The sequence below is a fragment of the Jaculus jaculus genome, chromosome 9 (genome assembly GCF_020740685.1).
Source record: "Jaculus jaculus isolate mJacJac1 chromosome 9, mJacJac1.mat.Y.cur, whole genome shotgun sequence".
NCBI classification, from domain to species: Eukaryota; Metazoa; Chordata; class Mammalia; order Rodentia; family Dipodidae; genus Jaculus; species Jaculus jaculus.
In genome coordinates, this window is record NC_059110.1 from 134,693,030 (window position 1) to 134,712,917 (window position 19,888).

General features: G+C 43.2%; 1 protein-coding gene across 4 annotated transcripts in view; it reads right to left on the reverse strand.

The window, feature by feature from the left end:
- Kansl1 (KAT8 regulatory NSL complex subunit 1) overlaps positions 1-19,888 on the reverse strand; it is a 169,328-nt gene that overhangs the window by 127,468 nt on the left and 21,972 nt on the right. Inside the window, exon 1 of one of the 4 annotated variants that reach the window (XM_045158587.1) lies at positions 10,697-10,717. The exons of 2 other annotated variants lie outside the window; for them this stretch is intronic. The gene's annotated coding sequence lies outside the window, so the exon portion shown is untranslated. Of the gene's footprint in view, positions 1-9,755; positions 9,875-10,696; positions 10,718-19,888 lie in introns of those variants that run through there. One more of the 4 variants, XM_045158586.1, reaches the window with a different exon arrangement.

Here is a 19,888-nt window from a genome sequence, read left to right on the forward strand (position 1 = left end):
CAAAAGCACCTATGTCCTGGTACAGGGCAGCAGTGTGAGACACTGGCTGAATTTTGACAGGTGAGGAAAGAGAGTGAGTGGTTCAGTGGACAGAACGATGGGCACATTCGTTACATCTTCAGTAGCAGTGCCTTACTTCACAACTTTATTATATATACCACAATAATTCAGGCAGTAATAATTTCCCCAACTATTTTCTTCCAGTCTCAGTAAGCCTCCCATTTTGCCTTGGCTATCATAATGACTATTTCAAAGGCAAGAAAGGAGGGAGGGAGGAAACAAAAATCTGACCACGTGGTACTGAGTCTAAGCTAAGAGTTAACCCAAACTCTCCATGCAGAAGACTGAATGCTACCTCCCTGTTAGCAATCAACCTCATCTGCAGCCTCTCCTCACTGCAGCCACCTTTATCTTATGCATGACCTGGCTCTGTCATGCTTCCCCTCCACCTCTGCTCAAACTACGTTTTCACTTTCAAGGTTCTGCTTTAAGATTACAATCCTTTTCAAGTATGCCTCATTCCTTCCAGGTTGAGTTAGGAATTTCTCACTCTATAGGCTCTTATCTGCATTCCCATGACACTCTGGGCAATAGCTGTCAGCATATTATAAACTCACAATTTTGTCCCCTCACTCCTTAGGTTATGTATTTCTCAAACAGCTCTATTCCTTAGATACAGCATAGTAACTAGAAGTCAGTAGACCAACACATATTAAATACCCAAAGCATTCTACGCCAAGTGTAACAAATGCAGATCCATTAGAAAGGTATTAATGGGTATGTTTCATCATGAAGTGATAATTTAACAAGAGGTGTCGGACTGGGGAGATGGCACAGCAGTGAAAGGAACTTACTTGCAAAGCTTTATAGTCCAGGTTCGATTTCCCAGGACCCATGTATATAAAGCTGGATGCAAAGTGGCACCTGACATTCATTTCTAGTGGCAAGAGACCCTGGTGCACACGCGCGCACACACAAATTACAGAAGTGGGTATCAGGCTGGAGGGATAATTTAGCAGTTAAGAAGTTTGCCCGCAAAGTCAAAGGACCCAGGTTTGATTCCCCAGGACCCATATAAGCCAGATGCACAAGGTGGCGCATGCATCTGGGGTTTATGTGCAGTGGCTAAAGGCCCTGGCATACTCATATTCTCCTCCTCTCTCTCACACAGAAAAAAAAAGAAAGAAAAAAGTGGGTATCAAATGAACACAGGATACAACTAAACAAGCAGAGTAGATCTTATCCACTTCAGGTTCCATTACTTAAACATGGCCAAGCACTTATACCCAAACTAACAATTTGTGGGGGGGGGGGGGGAATTCGAGGTAAGGTTCTACTGCTGACCTGGAATTTACTATGTAGTCTCCCAGTAGCCTAGAACACATAGCAATCCTCCTACCTCTACCTCCCAAGTGCTGGGATTAAAGGCATGCACCACTACACCCGGCTGCAAATTTTTAATTATACTTTTCAAACTATTAAATTTGCTTACCAGGGCTGGCGAAGATGGCATTTGCCTGCAAAACCAAAGGACCCTGGTTCTATTTCCCCAGGACCCACGTAAGCCAGATGCACAAGAAAGCACATGCATCTGGAGCTTGTTTGCAGTAGCTGGAGGCCCTGGCATTCCCCCCTCCCTCTCTCTCTCAAATAAATAAAATATATTTAAATTTGGTTACCAGTACTTTAGAAAACAAACCCTATCAATTTGAGAGAGAGAGACTGTGCATGACAGGACCTCTACCCACTGCAAACGAACTCCAGACACACACACCTGCTTGTGCATCAGGCTTACATGAGTATTGGGGAATCGAACCTGGGTCCTTTGACTTTGCAGGCAAGTGCCTTAATCACTAAGCCATTTCTCCAGCCCACCTACCAAATTTTAATTGCAATGACTATTTACACAAGTTTTACAAAAAAACTGCATTTCTAAGAACCTATCCAACATAAGCATTTGCATAGGTTCACAGATGTATCTGTAATTCTTTCAATGAAAAACTAATTTTTAAAAGCCTGATTTTTTTAAAAAAAAAAAGAATCCATCTATCCAAAAGTATGAATCCATTTGGGGGGGGGTGGGATATGATTTTTTTGTTTTTCAAGGTAAGTCTCACTCTAGCCCAGGCTGACCTGGAATTTCACTATGCAGTCTCAGACTGGCAAGATTTTTTTTTGTTGTTATTGTGTTTTGAGGTATAGTTTCATTTTTGCCCAGGCTTATCTGGAATCCACTAGTCTCAGGGTGGCCTCAAACTCACAGCAATCCTCCTACCTCTGTCTCCCAAGTGCTGGGATCAAAAGCATGTACTACCACCCCCGGCTCTGATTATCTTATTCTTAACAAACTATCATGCTTCTAAACACTAAGATTTTGAAGAGACCAAGCAATTCAATAACAAGAGAGTTATTCTTCAGGGTTCATGGCCAAATTCCAGATGCCCTACCTGAAACCAACATTATCCCTTTAAAATTAATGATAAAACAAATTTTTCCAACGCCAAGAAAATGTTAAAAATTAATGTTTTAACAGCCTTCTTTTGTTCTCAAGGTAAAAGACTAGGTGCTAAGAATTCACTAACTGCAAAAAAAAAAAAAAAATCAGTCCAGTTCATATACATTTATTTTATTAAGGTCTTCAAACTTGATCTTTATAATATATAAACTGCTTAATGAAACTTTCTGTGTGTGTGTGTGTGTTGCTAGGTTTCCCACTCAAGACCTTACATGTGCTAGGCAATCGCACCACCACTGAGTTACACTACAGCCACACACACAAGCATGCACACATGCATTTCTATAAAGTCTCTATACTAGCGAACATAAGGAACTCTCAAATTCACTAATTAGCTTTTAGCCTCTAGCCTGTACCTTCACACCTTCTGATGGAAGTGCTAATAAGCAGTCATAAAGGGCAAACAGCAAGAAAATGCCTAGATACTAGTCCTTAACAATTTTTGGTTTAACTATCTTAACACAATTATTAACTTTTTGGGGGTTTTGTTTGTTTTTACAGGTAAGGGTCTCACTAACCAGGATGACCTGGAACTCACTGTCTATTTCCAGGCTGGCCTTGAACTCACAGTAATCCTTCTACCTCTGCCTCCTGAGTGCTGAGATTAAAGACATGTGCCACCAAGCCTGGCCACAATTATCTTTTATTCCTTAATACTTCCCTCACAAACGAATTTAACCAGGTGTGAGCTTAAGCTGCTCCATTTTTCAAGAAGGAATAAAAAGGTGAGGGACTTCATTAAGTTTCATGCCATTCAAGCATTTTTTTCCAAACAAGGGCATGATCTGCTATACTAAAAGTTCAAAGTAAGAATTCATTTTTGATTCCTAAATCAAGTAACAAAAACCAGAGGGTTTTTACTTATAACATTTAGATAAAACCACACTGAATTTACTTCTACTTTACATGAATCTCAATTTATTTTAGAAAAAAACATTAAATGAAAAAATTACAACAAAAAAGGGCAAATTCACAGCCAACAGCTACACAGAATATTCCCTGGTTAAAAAAAAAAAAGTACTCAAAAAGTATTTTTGTTTGTTTTTTGGAAGTAGAGTCTCACTCTAGCCTAGGATGGCCTGGAACTCAAGACAATCCTCCTACCTCACCCTCCTAAATACTGAGATTGAAGGCATGTACCACCACACCCAGCTTCAAATCTTATGATACTAGAAGCTGGCCTGAATCCTTAGAAAAATAGGCCTGTAAAAATAACTTTAATACACGGCTTGATGGCACACACCTTTGCAAGCACAGCATTCAGATGGCTGTAGCAGGAAGATGACAAGGAAGTTGGAGGCCAGCCTAAGCTACACTATGAGACCCTGTTTTGAAAATTCAAGTGTGGCATACAGCTCAGTGAAGGGAGGGGAAGAGAGAATGAACAACTATCATTTGCCATGGTGGTACTCAATGGACAATAAGAATTTAAAAGGTCTCCATTTAAAATGGGCCTCTTGGCATAAAGGTTTTAAATCTTCATGTATAATCATTAATTTCTTCTAGCAGACTATTTTTCATTCATCAGTTGTGCTGTCAAATTTCAGCTTTACTTTCTCTATCAAAAACAAGAGGGGCTGGAGAGATGGCTTAGTGGTTAAGTGCTTGCCTGTGAAGCCTAAAGACCCCAGTTCGAGGTTCAACTCCCCAGGAACCACATTGGCCAGATGCACAGGGGGGCGTACACATCTGGAGTTCATTTGCAGTGGCTGTAGGCCCTGGCGTGCCTATTCTCTCTATATATCTGCCTCTGTCTGTCTGTCACTCTCAAATAAATAAATAATGAACCAAAAAAAAGAGGCCTTCTGGATTTCCATGACCTGACACTACCTACACAAGACCATCATAATAGGATCATGACATCAAAATAAAAGACAGCCTGATTGAGAGGGGGATGGAGGGCATTACCATGGAATATTGTTTACAATCATGGAAGTTGTTAACAAAAATAAAAATTAAAAAAAACAACAAGAGGCCTTTAATCCCAGCACTCGGGAGGCAGAGGTAGGACGATCACCACAGGTTTGAGGCCAGCCTGAGACTACATAGTGCATTCCAGGTCAGCCTGGGCCAGAGTGAGACCCTACCTGGAAAAGCAAAAAAAAAAAAAAAAAAAAAAAAAAAAGAGGAGAGCAACATAAAGAAAAAAAACCTACTGCAACATTTGGTTTCCATTTTTTAAATAAATTCTACCTATTGACTAAGTTTCTCCTATATATTTTAGCCTGTATCCTAAAACCCAGATATGTGGCTAACCACAGAAGCAAATATAGTGCACATCTCATTACTTAAGATTACAACACCTTTTCTTTAACCTCCTTTCTCCATTTTCAGTAAGTGTCTACTTTAATGAGTTACATTGTTGTAGGTCTGAGAACATTTACATCAGGGCCCTTTCCTTGCTTACTTTATGAAGTATAGTGCAGGTGTCTCAAATAAAATGAATCCCAACACCTGACCTGCCAAATGTGTCTAGTGTAAAGATACGGGCATTTCCCTTTCCAAAAATAGAACTTGGTTGTTTTCAGAAGGATCTACATTAAGACTAGTTTTTGGATTTTTATGTTTCTGAAGACACACATTTGAAATATAATTTGTAACATAATCAACTGCCCATTAGCCTCTGGACACACTTTTAAGTTGGACAAAAACATTCCTGCCAGAGTGCAATAATTCATAACACAAAATAGGATTGTCAATGCTACTTCCCATTCCCCAAAATGTGAGCTCAAAATTCTGGTGAGCCACAAAAAAAGATAATAGGGGAGCCCAATCAACGGTTAAAGGCACTTGCTTACAAAGCCTGCCAGTGCAGAGCCAAAGTTCAGTTCCTTAGTCCTCACTTGTAAAACCAGAGCATGTGGGGTTCATTTGCAGTGGCAAGAAGCCTTGGCACGCCCATTCTCTAATTCTCATTCATTCTCTCTACCTCTTGCTGTTCCTCTCTTAATTAAAGACACATATTTTTTTTAATTTTTTTGTTTATTTATTTGAGAGCAATAGAAAGAGAAAGAATGGGCGTGCCAGGGCCTCCAGCAACTGCAAACTGCAAACTCCAGATGTGTGCGCCCCTTGTGCATCTGGCTAACGTGGGTCCTGGGAAATCAAGCCTCGAACAGGGGTCCTTGGGCTTCACAGGCAAATGCTTAGCTGCTAAGCCATCTCTCCAGCCCTAAAGACACATATTTTAAAAGATAATATGAGCCAAGCATGGTGGCACACTCCTTTAATCCCAGCACTGGGGAGGTGGAGATAAGAGGATCACTGTGAATTCGAGGCCACCCCGAGACTACAAATGAATTCTAGGTCAGCCTGAGTTACAGTGAGACCTTACATCAGGGGGGAAAGAAAAGGGGCTGGAGAAAACGGCTTAGTGGTTAAGGCGTTTGTCTCCAAAGCCAAAGGACCCCGGTTCAATTCCCCAGGACTCACGTAAACCAGATGCACAAGGTGGCGCATGAGTCTTGAGTTCGTTTGCAGTGGAGGCCCTGGCACACCCATTCTCTCCCCCCTTTCTCTCTCTGAAATAAGTAATACACAAACATATACATGAGAAAAACCAAAAAGTAAGAAATGAAGATGATATGAAATAAAAAAGTACTGTACTGGAAGTCTCCAACATTCAAATAATTTCAGAAAACCAGAATGTGTATTTAGCTGGGTACCTGCTAGTTATTACCCACAATCTTAGTTTACATGTTTCCTTCTCAGATCAAGGGAATGGAGAGATCCTGAGATTGGAGGAAGCTAAAAAAAATTGAAAGGTATGTATCTTCAAGAGTCACTTAGTTTCTGTAGCACAACTGCCTAAATAAAATAAATAATAAGGAGATAGATAGCCCCTACCATCCCATAGAAGCTGATTAAAAAAATAAATAAGCAACTAAGTGTGGTGGTACACGCCTTTAATCCCAGCACTCAGGGAGGCAGAGGTAGGAGAATTGCTATGAGATAGAGGCCACTCTGACACTATAGAGTGAATATAGAGTAATTCCTGGTCAGCCTGGTCTAGGAGACCCTACCTCAAATATAACAACAGGAAGAGGAGGAACAACAAGAAGCGTTACTGTTTCAACCAAACATTTTCTGTGACTATTACCTAGGCAAAGGCAATACAGATTATTTATAGGTGTGTGTGTGTGTGTGTGTGTGTACAGTTTTTAATTTATTTGACAGAGGGAGAAAGGAAGAATGGGTGTACCAGAACTTCCAGCCACTGCAAACAAACTCCAGATGCATGCGCCACCTTGTCCATCTGCCTTAAGTGGGTACTGGGGAATCAAACCAAGGTCCTTTGGCTTCGCAGGCAAGCACCTTAACCACTAAGCCATCTCTCCAGGATCCCCCCCTTTTTTAAAATAATTGCTTTTATAAAATAATTTGTCAATTTTACCCACAAAATGCCTAAATACAACTACCCAATACTGAAATACCTTTAACTCCAAACATCACCAACCACAAAAGACATGTATCAGGTCAAATCAAAACAAACCAAACCCAAAACTTGTTCTCTTTAAAACAAAGTCTGTGGTCGAACCAATAAGAAATCCAGATACAAAGACCCAGGCTAGCCAGGTGTGGTGGTGCACGCCTTTAATCCCAGCACTGGGGAGGCTTAGCTGGGAGTTCAAGGCCAGCCTGACACTACACAGTGAATTCCAGGTCAGCCTAGGCTAAAGTGAGACCCTACCTCAAAAAAACTAAAAACTAAAAGTAGAAATATAGGACTGTAGATTCCTTGTTCTCACCTTGATGAAAGTTCACTGATGAAAGTTACTGTTTTCTAGCTTCCAGAATTTTACTCAACATGATAATGATAGTCACTAACAGTGATCTGCAGGTTTAACTATAGAAATAACAAGTGCAGGCAGGCAAACAGAAAAGCAGGCAAAAATTTAATGTTATCACTGTGGTAACGCACAATTACTAATGGCCTGAATTAAGCTTTCACCAAAGATTCAAGAACACAATTCAATACTTCAACAAATTCCTATAGGTGGACTTTACCTACCCACTCCATCTCAAAAGTTCTAATAAAACTTAACTCTCTTAACTGTGTACAGATACAAAACAAATACTTCTACATGAGGTAGTTACCAAAAAGTAACCTTTATGAGAATACAGATATTAAAAAACTTTATGACATCTACTGTTTCCAAGTAGTTCACACTTGAGCAAGTCAACCACCTCAAATCTTGAGGTCACTAAAAAACACATTAAATACGCTAAAAGGCAAAGGACTTGTTCACTTTGCTGGATAAACTTACTGGAAATCCAATTCAGAATTCCATGACTAAAGGTAGTTATGTCATATTTATAATAATTTCTTAAATTCCCAAGGGGATGAGCATTTTTACCTTCCTTTATTTTTAGAACCACACATCACACTGCACATCACATGACATGATGTAACTGTTAGCAAAGAAAATGATCCAAACCATTGAAAACATGTGTGGTAACGGAAAGCAGACCAATACTTGCTAAAGGATCACTACATTTCTCTTTAAAAGTCTAGTAACTTATGAAGAAAACAACAGAAAATTGCTATGTATCTTGTAATGGGAATTTACTCAATTTGTTGGAAAACCTGACAAGAATCACATATCAGAATAATATTCTAAAGTTAAGACTATAGATAAAATTTCTCTACACAACAGAAATCTTAATGAAATACCCTTATGTTAAAAAAAAAAAAACGACTATTAAAAGCACCCTCTTTCAGAAGAAACTGAACTGTCAACCCCTGCAATCAATTGCAAATTTTCTAACCTTTATAGTAAAAGTATGTAAGAAAAGAAACCAAGCACAGACCATTAAAAAGGGGAGAGAAAACACACCCACTTATGCCTTTATAAATACTGGTACTTTAAATGGCCTAAAAAGCAGGGAAAATATAAATTACAGATCATTCGGAGAAATAGAAAACATTCTAATGTAACTATTTTCTCTGCTTGAAAGTACTTTTGAAAAGAAGTTTAGTAACAATCTGTAACTATATCATGATTATGCAAGGCAAAGATTATGTAATTTTATCGTTTATTTTAAAAATGTTCTCCAACTGTATAACCAAAAAAAAAAAAAACATTTTGATCTTTCCAATGGTGAGAGGGAAGATTCTTCTAACCAACAATTTAAAATATAACATACACCCTCAAAACAAACAAACAAACAAAAAACCACAATAATTCCTAGCCACGTGACAAAGGAGATGGCAACACCAGGATTGTGAATGGAGGGGAGGGAGGCGAGGCTGGAGGACTGGAGAGATTTCTCGCAACTTTGAGGACCATGGGATTCAGGTCTCTCGACCCTTAAGGTACCTAAATCTAGCCCCTACGAGTTGTACTGCTAACATCTTCAAGTGCAGTTTTATTAATAGGTCACGGAAAATACTCCAGTGACCTCCAGAATGAACAAGGAAAAGAGGAGGAAAGAGCAATTTAAAGTGGCGCCATCATGTCACCCCTTTTCCCCTAAGGCAATCAATAAGCAATATTTAAGTAACGTGTTTCCTAAAAATTCACATTGCGATTCCAACACTGGAAAAGCAAAAGGATTTTTAAGTAAAACTTGGAAAATGGTGGTTGTTTACAATATGGAAAAACAATTAAACTATTTGTTGCAAATCAAAAGAACGTCGGCCGGAAAAGAGGCCCCCCAAAAGGCAGGATTCCAAAACTCACTTAAAAGCCAAATAAATGTCTCTTCCTCTTTAGTTTAAAAAAAAAAAAAGTAGGCTTGAGGGAGGCTAGGTTTGAAAACCTAAGTGACCTCAATTTACAGGCAACAAATATAATAAATGCTAACACAGTTGTGATACAAACGATGAAACATATGTGTTCAAGCAAAGAAAGGCCTTTTGCAGTCATGAGAAGTTCAAGGCGAGAGCCAGAGTTTGTTTTGGGTTTTGTTTTTATTTTTTACGGGAATAAACCATGTTCTCCAGGCCGCCTTTTTAAATAGAACGCCAAAGGAAAGCCCGGCGAACGAGGCGGCAGGCAGCTGGTGGGGAAGGGCCCCCGCACACCCCCGCCCTTGGGGCGCCTCCCAGCCCGGACCCGCAGCGGGGAAGCCCGGAGAGGCCATTTAAAGTTCCCAGGATTTTTCTTCCCCTGCCCGGCCTTTCTAGTTACAACTAACAAAGAGAGAGAGAAATGGGAGCCACAGGGAGAGCGAGGCGAAGGAGAAAGGGCAGCGGGAGGAGGAGGAGGAGGAGGAGAGGAGCAGCAGCAGCACCTACCACGTGATGGAGGAGCGTAGCCCGGGCGGATTCGGCCCCACAAAATGGGCGCAGTTTGCAAACAGCCCCCCGGCCTGGGCGCCCAGGGCCAGCGGGCGGGGGCGCGCGGCGGAGGCTCCGGCCCGGCCCGGCCCGCCGCTCTCCTCCCCCCCGGCGCCCGGAGCCGCCCTGACTTTCCGGGCGGGGGGGCGAGGCGGAGGGGGAGGGGAAGGCGGCGGCGGGGAGCGGCCGCTTTTTCTTCTCTTTCGGGCCCTTTCTCCGGCCTTCCTCCGTTCCGGCGGAACCCGGGCACGGCCCGAGACCGCAGCCCGGGCGGGCGGGCGGGCGGGCGGGGGCAGAGGGTAAAGGCGCCCCCCCGCCCCGCACAAACAAGCACCGCCGTCTGCACCCGAACCCGCACCCCGGCCGCCACCCCCGGGTGCTCCTTCCCGGCCGGGGAGCGCGCTCCGGCCGGCCGCCCCCACCTCGCCGCCGCGGCGAGACGAGTCGACTTCGCTACGACGCCCGGTTCTGCCGCCGGCTCGGCGAGCGGTGGCGGCGGTGGCGGCGGCACTGGGAAAATGGCGGCCGAGCTCCTTTTCCCTCCCCCCCTTTAATCTGAAGCGGAGGGAGAATGGAGCGAGCGAGCGAGCGGGCGAGCGCCGGGGACACGGGGAGGAGGGACAGCAGCGCCTCCGCCGGCTGCGGCTGCGGCGGCGAAGGGCCGCTCCGCCCCGGCGCGCCGCCAGGGGGCGCCCGCCGCGCCGCCCCCGCGGGCCGCCAGGAGGCGCGGCCCTCCGCCGCCGCCGCCTCAGTCATGGCCGCTCGCCGCGGTGGCCGCGGGTGCACCTCTGCCTGCGGAAGCCGCAGCGCCGGGTCCCGCCGCCTAGGACGTGCGGCGGCGGCACGCGGCACTGCGGCAGACCGAGCGCGGCCCTGGCTCCGACGGAGGGGAGGCTAACCTGAGGCACTGACGCCATCAGAGTCCCTGCGCGCCAGCCTTACAGGGAGGGCCGGCTGGCCGGGCAAGGACGTGAGCGAGATGTGTGCACGGTGAAGGCGGCCGAGGCTGTCGCCACACTAGGGTACCAGGGCCCGCCGCGCTCTGAGCGGGGCAGGAGGCTCTCCGAGCAGTGGCGCGGCCCCCGCGCTCGCCCTTTGTCCTACAGTCGGCCTCGGTACACTGCAGCATGGTTGGGCACTGGCGCTGGCGCTGAGCTCCGCAGCCGCCAAACCAAGGGGAAAAAAGCGGATGCCACTGCGCAGGCGCGAGCCGGGGCCCGCGCCTGGCTAGCCCGGGCAGGGGCAGCCGGGAGCCACAGGGGAAGTGATGGTCCGCCAGCGCCAGGCCTGCTGGGAACTGTAGTTTTCGTTAAGAAACAAGCTTCTAGTTTTGGATGTCATGGCTTGGCATATCCGCCAAAATAGGCAAAAGGCGTTACACAATGAGTTTAGTTATATGCTTCCTGCCACGACCAAATTAAAGTTCACTGTCATGTTAAAAGTTTACAAGAAGCGAATTTGTTACTTTCCTACCACAGTTAAAGTGATGACACCTTATCATGTCTCACTACCAGTTTGTCAGAACAATCTTGTGATCAAAAAACATGGTCTCGGGCTGGAGAAATGCCTTAGCGTTTAGGACATGCCTGCAAAGACAAACAACCTCGATTCAATTACCCAGGACCCATGTAAGCCAGATGCACAAGGTGGCACATGCATATGGAGCTTGGAGCTTGTTTGCAGTGGCTGGAGGCCCTGGCACGCCAATTCATATTCTCTCTCACACATTTTATAAATATTTTTTAAAAGGCCAAATTACACAAAACACAAATCCACCATATTCTAAAACGAAGTGAGCTATGAAGATGGTTCAGTGGTTAGGTGCCTGCTTGCAAAGCCGGCCTGGGTTCAAATCCCCAGCATCCACATAAAGCCAGATGCCAAATGTATGCATACGAGTGAGCGCGAGCATACAAGAAGACAGGTAAAATTGTGAAGGTGACAAAACAAAGATTCACCAAAATTAAAGGACTGAAAAAAAAGCTGGTTCCAACAACAAATTCAGCTTATGAGAAAGGTATATCATCTACCAAAGAGGGAGATGCAAAATTCTCAATACGTTTTTTGTGGTTTACCAGAACCAATATCCGGTGCTATGTGTCACTTCTCAAAAAAGCAACCTCCCTATGGTCACAGAACAGTTTAAGTCAGTCCAAACAGTTATACCAATTTACCAGCTCCTACAGCATATGCGCCTATAGTCTCTGCACTTCTACATGTAGTCTTGAAAAAAATCCACACAGGAGCATAATCATGGTTTTCAAATATTGTAAGTTGGGAGGCAGAGGTAAGGAGGATCACAGTGAGTTCAAGTCCACCCTGGGAGTACACAGTGGGGGGAAAAAAGTTGACAGCCTAAAGTCACAGGATCAAACTACACAAAGGACAGAGTAATATATGTACACCTATCTAGATAAAGATCCAAACTGAGCATGGTGGCACATGCCTTTAATCCCAGCACTTGGGAGGTAGAGGTAGAAGGATCACTGTGAGTTCAAGGCCACCCTGAGAGTACATATTGAATTCCAGATCAGCCAGGGCTGGAGCGAAACCCTACCTGGAGAAAACAAACAAACAAACAAACAGAAAAGATCCTTAGTTTGGGCTCAATTTATAATCCTAGAGATTTAGCTGATTTTAAAAACATGTACACACATGAGCTAGAGAGATGGCTTAGCGGTTAAGCGCTTGCCTGTGAAGCCTAAGGACTCTGGTTCAAGGCTCGATTCCCCAGGACCCACGTTAGCCAGATGCACAAGGGGGCGAACCCGTCTGGAGTTCGTTTGTAGTGGCTAGAAGCCCTGGCGCACCCTCTCTCCCCTCTCTCTCTCTCTCTCTCTCTCTCTCTCTCTCTCTCTCTCTGCCTCTTCTCTTTCTGTCGCCTCAAATAAATAAATAAAAATAAGAACAAAAAAATTTAAAAACATGTACACACAATCCAGCCACTTAAAGAGTAATTCCACTCTATATAGCCAAGATGTTAACATGTAATTCCAGAATTAACACAGAGTAAACTAAGCACTAATCAGAATATTCTGGAATTTAAATTAGCAGAACGAAAAATACCAAATAAGGTATTGCCTTTTGCAATTTGTACTTAAATATATGGCAAGACCCCCATAAAATAATCTTGTTACTATCCTAATTCTTAAAAACTCCACTATCTAGCCATGTATGATGGCACATACCCTTTTATCCCAGCCCTTGGGATGTAGAGGAGGACTGCTGTGAGTTCAAGGCCAACTACGACTACACAGTGAATTCCACATTAGTCTAGTCTAGAATGAGATCCTACCTAAATAAATTTAAAACCTCCATAATGGGCTGGAGGGACAGCTTAGCAGTTAAGGCTCTTGCCTGCAAAGACAAAGGATCTAGGTTCAATTCCCCAGGACCCATGAAAGCCAGATGCACTAGGTGGTGCAAGTGTTTGAAGTTCGTCTGCAGCAGCCAGAGGTCCTGGCATGCCCATTCTCCCCCTCCCTCTCCCTCTCTCTAATAAATAAGTAAAAACAAAAAATTAAAAAAATAAAAATGTGTGCCATCATGCCTGGCTTCAATAAGCTTTAAAAAAAAATCTCCACCATCTAAACTAGACATAGTAATGAATATCTGTAATCCTAGCATTTGAGAGATGGAGAAGGATCAATAATTCAGAGGCCCAAAAAAGAAAAAGAAAAAGAATTCAGAGGTCCAGCCAGGAATGAAGATACTCATCAGTGGACACTGCAAGCCTTGTATTTGGCCAGCCAGGCCCAATGAGCCAACGGGTGCAAGAGTGGCACATCTGTCATGGTGGGAACCAAACTGCCCTCTAATTGGACTGGAGGTCCACTCCAGGGGAGGGAATACACCCTGATACTGAAAACCTAAAACAGAGACAATCATGAGACCTACGGGTGTCACATCTGCTGTTGTCTGGCTAAATGCATACACTAGGCTCATCAAACTGCCCAGTAAGCTCGTCTCTTAATGTTCATACCCTTCTATTAATGCTACTCTCACTTTGGGTTGAGAACCTTCTTTTTTAGATGGCAGTGACCTTGGGATGACTCAAAAGGCATCATGGTGCTGAGAAGAAGTGACAGAGGAGTGCACAGCACTGGTATCTCTATCACACCTTCCAAGGCTCGAGGTCCATTGAGGAAGAGGTGGCGTAAAGAATGTAAGAGCCAAAGGAAGGGCAGGACTCCTTACAACGTGCTCCTCTAGCCACAAAATGGCCTGGATATCCATGGCCTCACAGTGCCTGACACCACCTACTCAAGACCATCATAATAGGAGGAAAAGATCATGACATCAAAAAAGAGACTGATTGAGAGGGGAAGGGGATATAATGGAAAATGGAGTTTCAAAGAGGAAACGGGGGGGGGGGGGGGACATTACCATGGGATATTGTTTACAATCATGGAAGTTGTTAATAAAAAATTAATATTTTTTTTTAATCCATGTAAACAGAGCTGGGCATGGTGACATACTCAAAAGGAAGATCCCCCTGTGAGTTCAAGGCCAGCCTGGAACTACAAAGTGAGATCCAGTTCACTCTGAACTAAAGTGAGACCCTCCTCCAAACTCCATTCCCTCCTCCCCCCCAAAAAAATCCATGCAATTTAGCACAGTGACACATCCCTGTAATCCCAGCACTTGGGAGGCACAAGCAGAAGGATCTCCCATGCCTGGGCTTAAATAGTGATTTCCAGGATTCATAGTGTGATATGTCCCACAAAGAAAAAAGAATATTTCAAAGGGGAAAGTGGGGGGAGGAGAGGGAGGGTATTACCCCATGGGATATTTTTTATAATCATGGAAAATGTTAATAAAAATTGAGAAAAAAAAAAGCAAACTGAAAAAAAAAGTATGACCAACTATACCTGGCTTCCAACTCCTTTATTTGAATGTATAACTCAATTAAAAGCACCCTTCCTAGTTTAAAAAAAACAAACAAACAATAAAACAACCCCCCACCCACCCACACAAAGAAAAATAAGCAACAATAATAACAAAACCCACATATAACCCAACTTTTCAAATTACTCCTAGAATCGACATGATTAGAATGTTCAATATCCACCCTATCCTTATTTGGTTTTTGTTGTTGTTTTGTATTGTTTTTGTTTGTTTGTTTTTGAGTTTTTCAAGGTAGGGTGTCTTGTTGTAGACCAGGCTGACCTGGAATTCACTGTTAGTCTCAGGCTGTGGATCCTACTCCCTCTGCCTGCTCAGTGCTAGATGTGAGCCCCAGCAGAATGTGGTAGTGGATTCCTTTAATCCCAGCACTCAGAGACAGAGGGAGGGGGACAAGCATGAGTTCAAGGCCACCCTAAGAATACAGAGTGAATTCCAGGTCAGCCTGTACTAGAGTGAGACCCTACCTTGAAAAATAAAAAAAAATAAAAAGGATATAAGCCATTACACCTGGCTTATCATGACTAGTTTAAACCCACTGTCTTTACCAGTGACTGGTTAGGACTGAGTATGAAACAACTTGAGCAGAACTGGAGAAAACCTTCCATCTTACAGTGAAATGGAGGAAAAAATAGTCCCTCCTTTTAAATAGTAAAATTTTAAAAAGAGCAGAACAGAGAGCTGGCAAGAACTTAGGCCACTGAGGACAGCATTGAACTATACTAACAACCAATCCTGACATCTGGACTCCAGCTACATTGAAACAACGAAACAAGGACCGTTTCTTTTTGTTTTGGTCTAGTTTGGGGCTTTTTCCAGGTAGTGTCTCACTCTAGCCCAGGCCAGCAGGAGTGCTGGAATTAAAGGCATGTGCCACCACACCTGGCAAGAAACATTTCTTGATTGCTTGAACCAATTTAAATTAGATTTCTCAGAAAAAAAATTCATAAAAAGCAAATAAATTAGATCTCTCTCTAAGATTTCTCTTAATTGAAGTCAGTTAACATAGAGGTTAGTTTTGGGGCTAGGAGATGGCTCAGTAGATAAAGCATTCTCCACATAAGACTAAATGCACAGTTGGGATCCCTGGAGATATGTAAAACCAAATGCCCATGATTTTAGACACCTACAGTGAGAGGAAGCTGAGACAGAAGAATCTCTTTGAAGCTCACAGATCACCAGATAGCCTAGTGAAATGTGTTGGTGAATAAGATACACTGCTTTAAACAAGGAAGAAGGCAAGGATCAACACCAACAATGTCCTTTGAACTCCACAAGCACATTGTGGCATGTTTGCACCTACACTCACACAAAAACACATACAAAGGCTGGAGATGGCTTGGCATGTAAGGCACTTAACCTGCAAAGCCTAAAAACCCAGATTAAATTACTCAATACCCACATAAACCAAATGCACAAGATGGCGCATGCATCTGGAGCTTGTTTGCAGTGGCTGGAGGCCCTAACACACCCATTCTCTCTCTCTCTCCATCTGCCTCTTTCTCTACCTCTCTCTCAAATAAATATTTTAAAAATAATAAGAAAAAAACACATGCATACATGTAACATGCACACCCAAAACATTAACTTATATTTCAGGATGTACTACTTTAAAATATTGTTTCAAAAACCAAACAAAATAACAAATACATTTTTATCAATCCCACATAAAATAAGATAATTTTCCTCCTCATACTAATAATACAAGCTCCTGAATTTACATAAACTATCATCTCACCATGGAAATGATCCAATTGGAGTCAGGTGCGGTGGCGCATGCCTTTAATCCCAGCACTTAGGAGGCACAGGTAGGAAGTCCAACCTGAGATTACATAGTTAATTCCAGGACAGCCTGGGACAAAGTGAGACCCTACCTCAAAAAACCAAAAAAGAAATGATCCAATTGGGCTGAAGAGAGATGGCTTAGCTAAGGGACTTGCCTGTAAAGCCACAGGACTCAGATTCAATTCCTCATGTAAAACAGATTCACATGGTGGCACATGTGTCTGAAGCTCATTTGCAGTGACTGGAGGTCCTGGAGCGCCATTCATTCCCCTCCCCGCCCCTTTTCAAAAAAAAAAAGAGAAAGCCTTCATAGTGATTTCCAGGTTAGCCTGAGCTAGAGTGAAACCCTACCTCAAAAGAAAAAAGAAAAGAAAAGAAAAGAAAAAGAAAAGGCCAGGTGTGATGGCACAGGCCTTTAATCCCAGCACTTTACTTAGGTTTTTCAAGGTAGGGTCTCACACTAGCTCAGGCTGACCTGGAATTCACTATGTAGTCTCAGGGTAGCCTCGAACTCTCAGCAATCCTCCTACCTTTGCCTCCCCAGTGCTGGGATTAAAGGTGTGCTCCATCACTCCAAGTTTATTTATTTATAAGAGAGAGAAAGAGGCAGATAAAGAAAGAGAATGGGTATGCCAGAGCCTCCAGCCACTGTAAACAAACTCAGGATGCATGCGCCACCTTGTGCATCTGGCCTACATGGGTACTAGGGAACTGAACTTGGATCCTTAGGCTTTTAACAGGCAAAAGCCTTACCCACTAAGCCATCTCTTCAGCCCCATTGTTACTGTAAATAAATAAAAACCACCACTAATTGATCAGAGATCAATTAGCAAATTTTCACTAGGCTTATGTTTCCGATTCTTTCTTCTTTTTCTGAACCTGCCTCACTCATCACAAGAATTCTACAATCAGATGTTATTTAGGGCATAAGCAAAACAAAGTAAGTACCTCAAAAACACTCAGAGGAGAGGTTAAGGGAAGTGAGTAGGAAGCAGGGATATAAGGGATGGATTTGTTACCTCTACCCTGAATGTCTCAAGATAGGCAAAAGGTCTAGAAAAGGAGTATTTATGACGTAATCCAGTTATATTTAATTTTGCATGCTCCTTTCATTCTCAAATATGTGCTAATGCCCTAGGAAAAGTTTCTAGATTTCTTCTGATTGTAGCAAGTTCAGTAGTACAGATTTTTTTTTAATTTTAAAGTATTGTATTTATTTGTTTATTTTACTTATTGAAAGAGAAAAAGAAAGAGAGAAAGGGCACTTAAGAGTTTCCAGACAGGAGCTGGAGAGATGGCTTAGCGGTTAAGCACTTGCCTGTGAAGCCTAAGGACCCCGGCTCGAGGCTCGATTCTCCAGGACCCACGTTAGCCAGATGCACAAGGGGGCGCACGCGTCTGGAGTTCGGTTTGCAGTGGCTGGAGGCCCTGGCGCGCCCATTCTCTCTCTCTCTATCTGCCTCTTTCTCTCTTAATCTCTGTTGCTCTCAAATAAGTAAAAATAAGCAAAAAATTAAAAATTAAAAAAAAAAGAGTTTCCAGACACTGTAATGAACTCCAGATGCATGTGCCACCTTGTACATCTGCCTTACATAGGTACTGGGGAATCGAACCTGGATCCTTAGATTTTGCAGGCAAGTGCCTTAAGCGCTAAGCTATCTCTCCAGCCCCCAATAATAGATTTTTAAAATTTTTTTTTGGTTATTTTGATTTACTTATTTGAAAGTGATGGACAGAGAAAGAGGCAGGTAGAAAGAGAAGAGAATGGGTGCACCAGGGCCTCCAGCCACTGCAGACAAACTCCAGATGCATGTGGCCCCTTGTGCATCTGGCTAAGATGGGTCCTGGGGAAATCAAGCCTCGAACCAGGGTCCTTAGGCTTCACGGGCAAATGCTTAACCGCTAAGCCATCTCTCCAGCCCCAATAATAGATTTTTAAAATAGTAATACTATTGACTATTGACTATTTTCGTCATTGAGTAATTAGGCAATTAGATTTTACTATTGCTAAACAAATGTTCAAAGTTAAGCCAAAATTAATTCACAATAAAGACAGACATATCTGAATTCATTCAATGAAGCCATCATTACTTTGATACAAAAACCTCATAATAAAACTATTTAAATTAATATCCCTTGTGAATATAGATCTAAAAAAAACTCAATGAAGCAAAATGAATCCAGCAACATACAAAAGAGAAAAAGAGTAAGAAAGCTGGACTGGTGGTGCACGCCTTTAATCCCAATACTCGGGAGGCAGAGGTAGGAGGATTGGCATGAGTTCAACACCACCCTGAGACTACATAGTGAATTCCAGGTCAGCCTAGGCCAGAGTGAAACCCTACCACGAAAAAAAAAAAAAAAAGACTGAGGACTGGATAGATGGCTTGGCAGTTAAGGCATTTGCTTGCAGACACAAAGGACTCAGGTTTGATTCCCCAGGACCCACATAAGCCAGATGCACAAGGTGGTGCACGTATCTGGAGTTCATCTGCAGTGACTGAAGGCCCTGGCACACCCTTTCTATCTGGGCCCCCCTCAAATAAACACATGAGTACTAGGGATCTTTTACCCACTGAGCTATATCTCCACACAGCCCCAAGCCCAAAATATTAATAGTTAACAACTAAATGCTTCCCCCTAAAATTAAGAACAAAACAAGTATGTCCTTTTTCTCCACTTCTATTCAACGCTGTACTAATGGTTGTAGCACACACTATTAGTCAACAGAAGAATTAAAAAGCAACAGGAGAGGTAGTGGCCCACGCCTTTAATCCCAGCACCAGGGAGGCTGAGGTAGGAGAGTGACCGTGAGCTCCAGGCTAGCCTGAGACTAAGCCCAGGCCAGCCCAGCTAGAGCAAGACCCTACCTCAAATAAAGAACAAAGAGAGGGGGAAGGAGGAGGGAGGGAGGGAGGAAGGCTGCAGAGATAGCTTAGCATGCAAAGCCTAAGGACCCAAGTTTGATTTCCCAGTACCCAAGTAAGCCAGATGTAGAAGGTGGCACATGAGTCTGGAGTTCCTGTACAGTGGCAACAGGCCCTCGAGTAGCCATTCTCTCCCTCTCAAATATATAAATAACTATTTAAATCACAAAAAAAAAAAAAATTGGGTTAGAAGGAAGAAATAGCGCTGGTGGGAGGGATGGCTAAGCAGTTAAGGCACTTGCCTGCAAAGCCAAAGGACCCAAGTTCAATCACTCAGGACCCACGTAAACCAGATGCACAAGGTGATGTATGAGTCTAGAGTTCATTTGCGGCAGCTAGAGGCCCTGGAGCGCCCATTTTCTCTATCTGCCTCTTTCTCTCCCTCTCAAATAAATAAAAATGAAATACCAAAAAATATTTTAAAAAGAAAAGAAGAAATAAAAACTTATCTACAGATAACATAATCTTATTTAT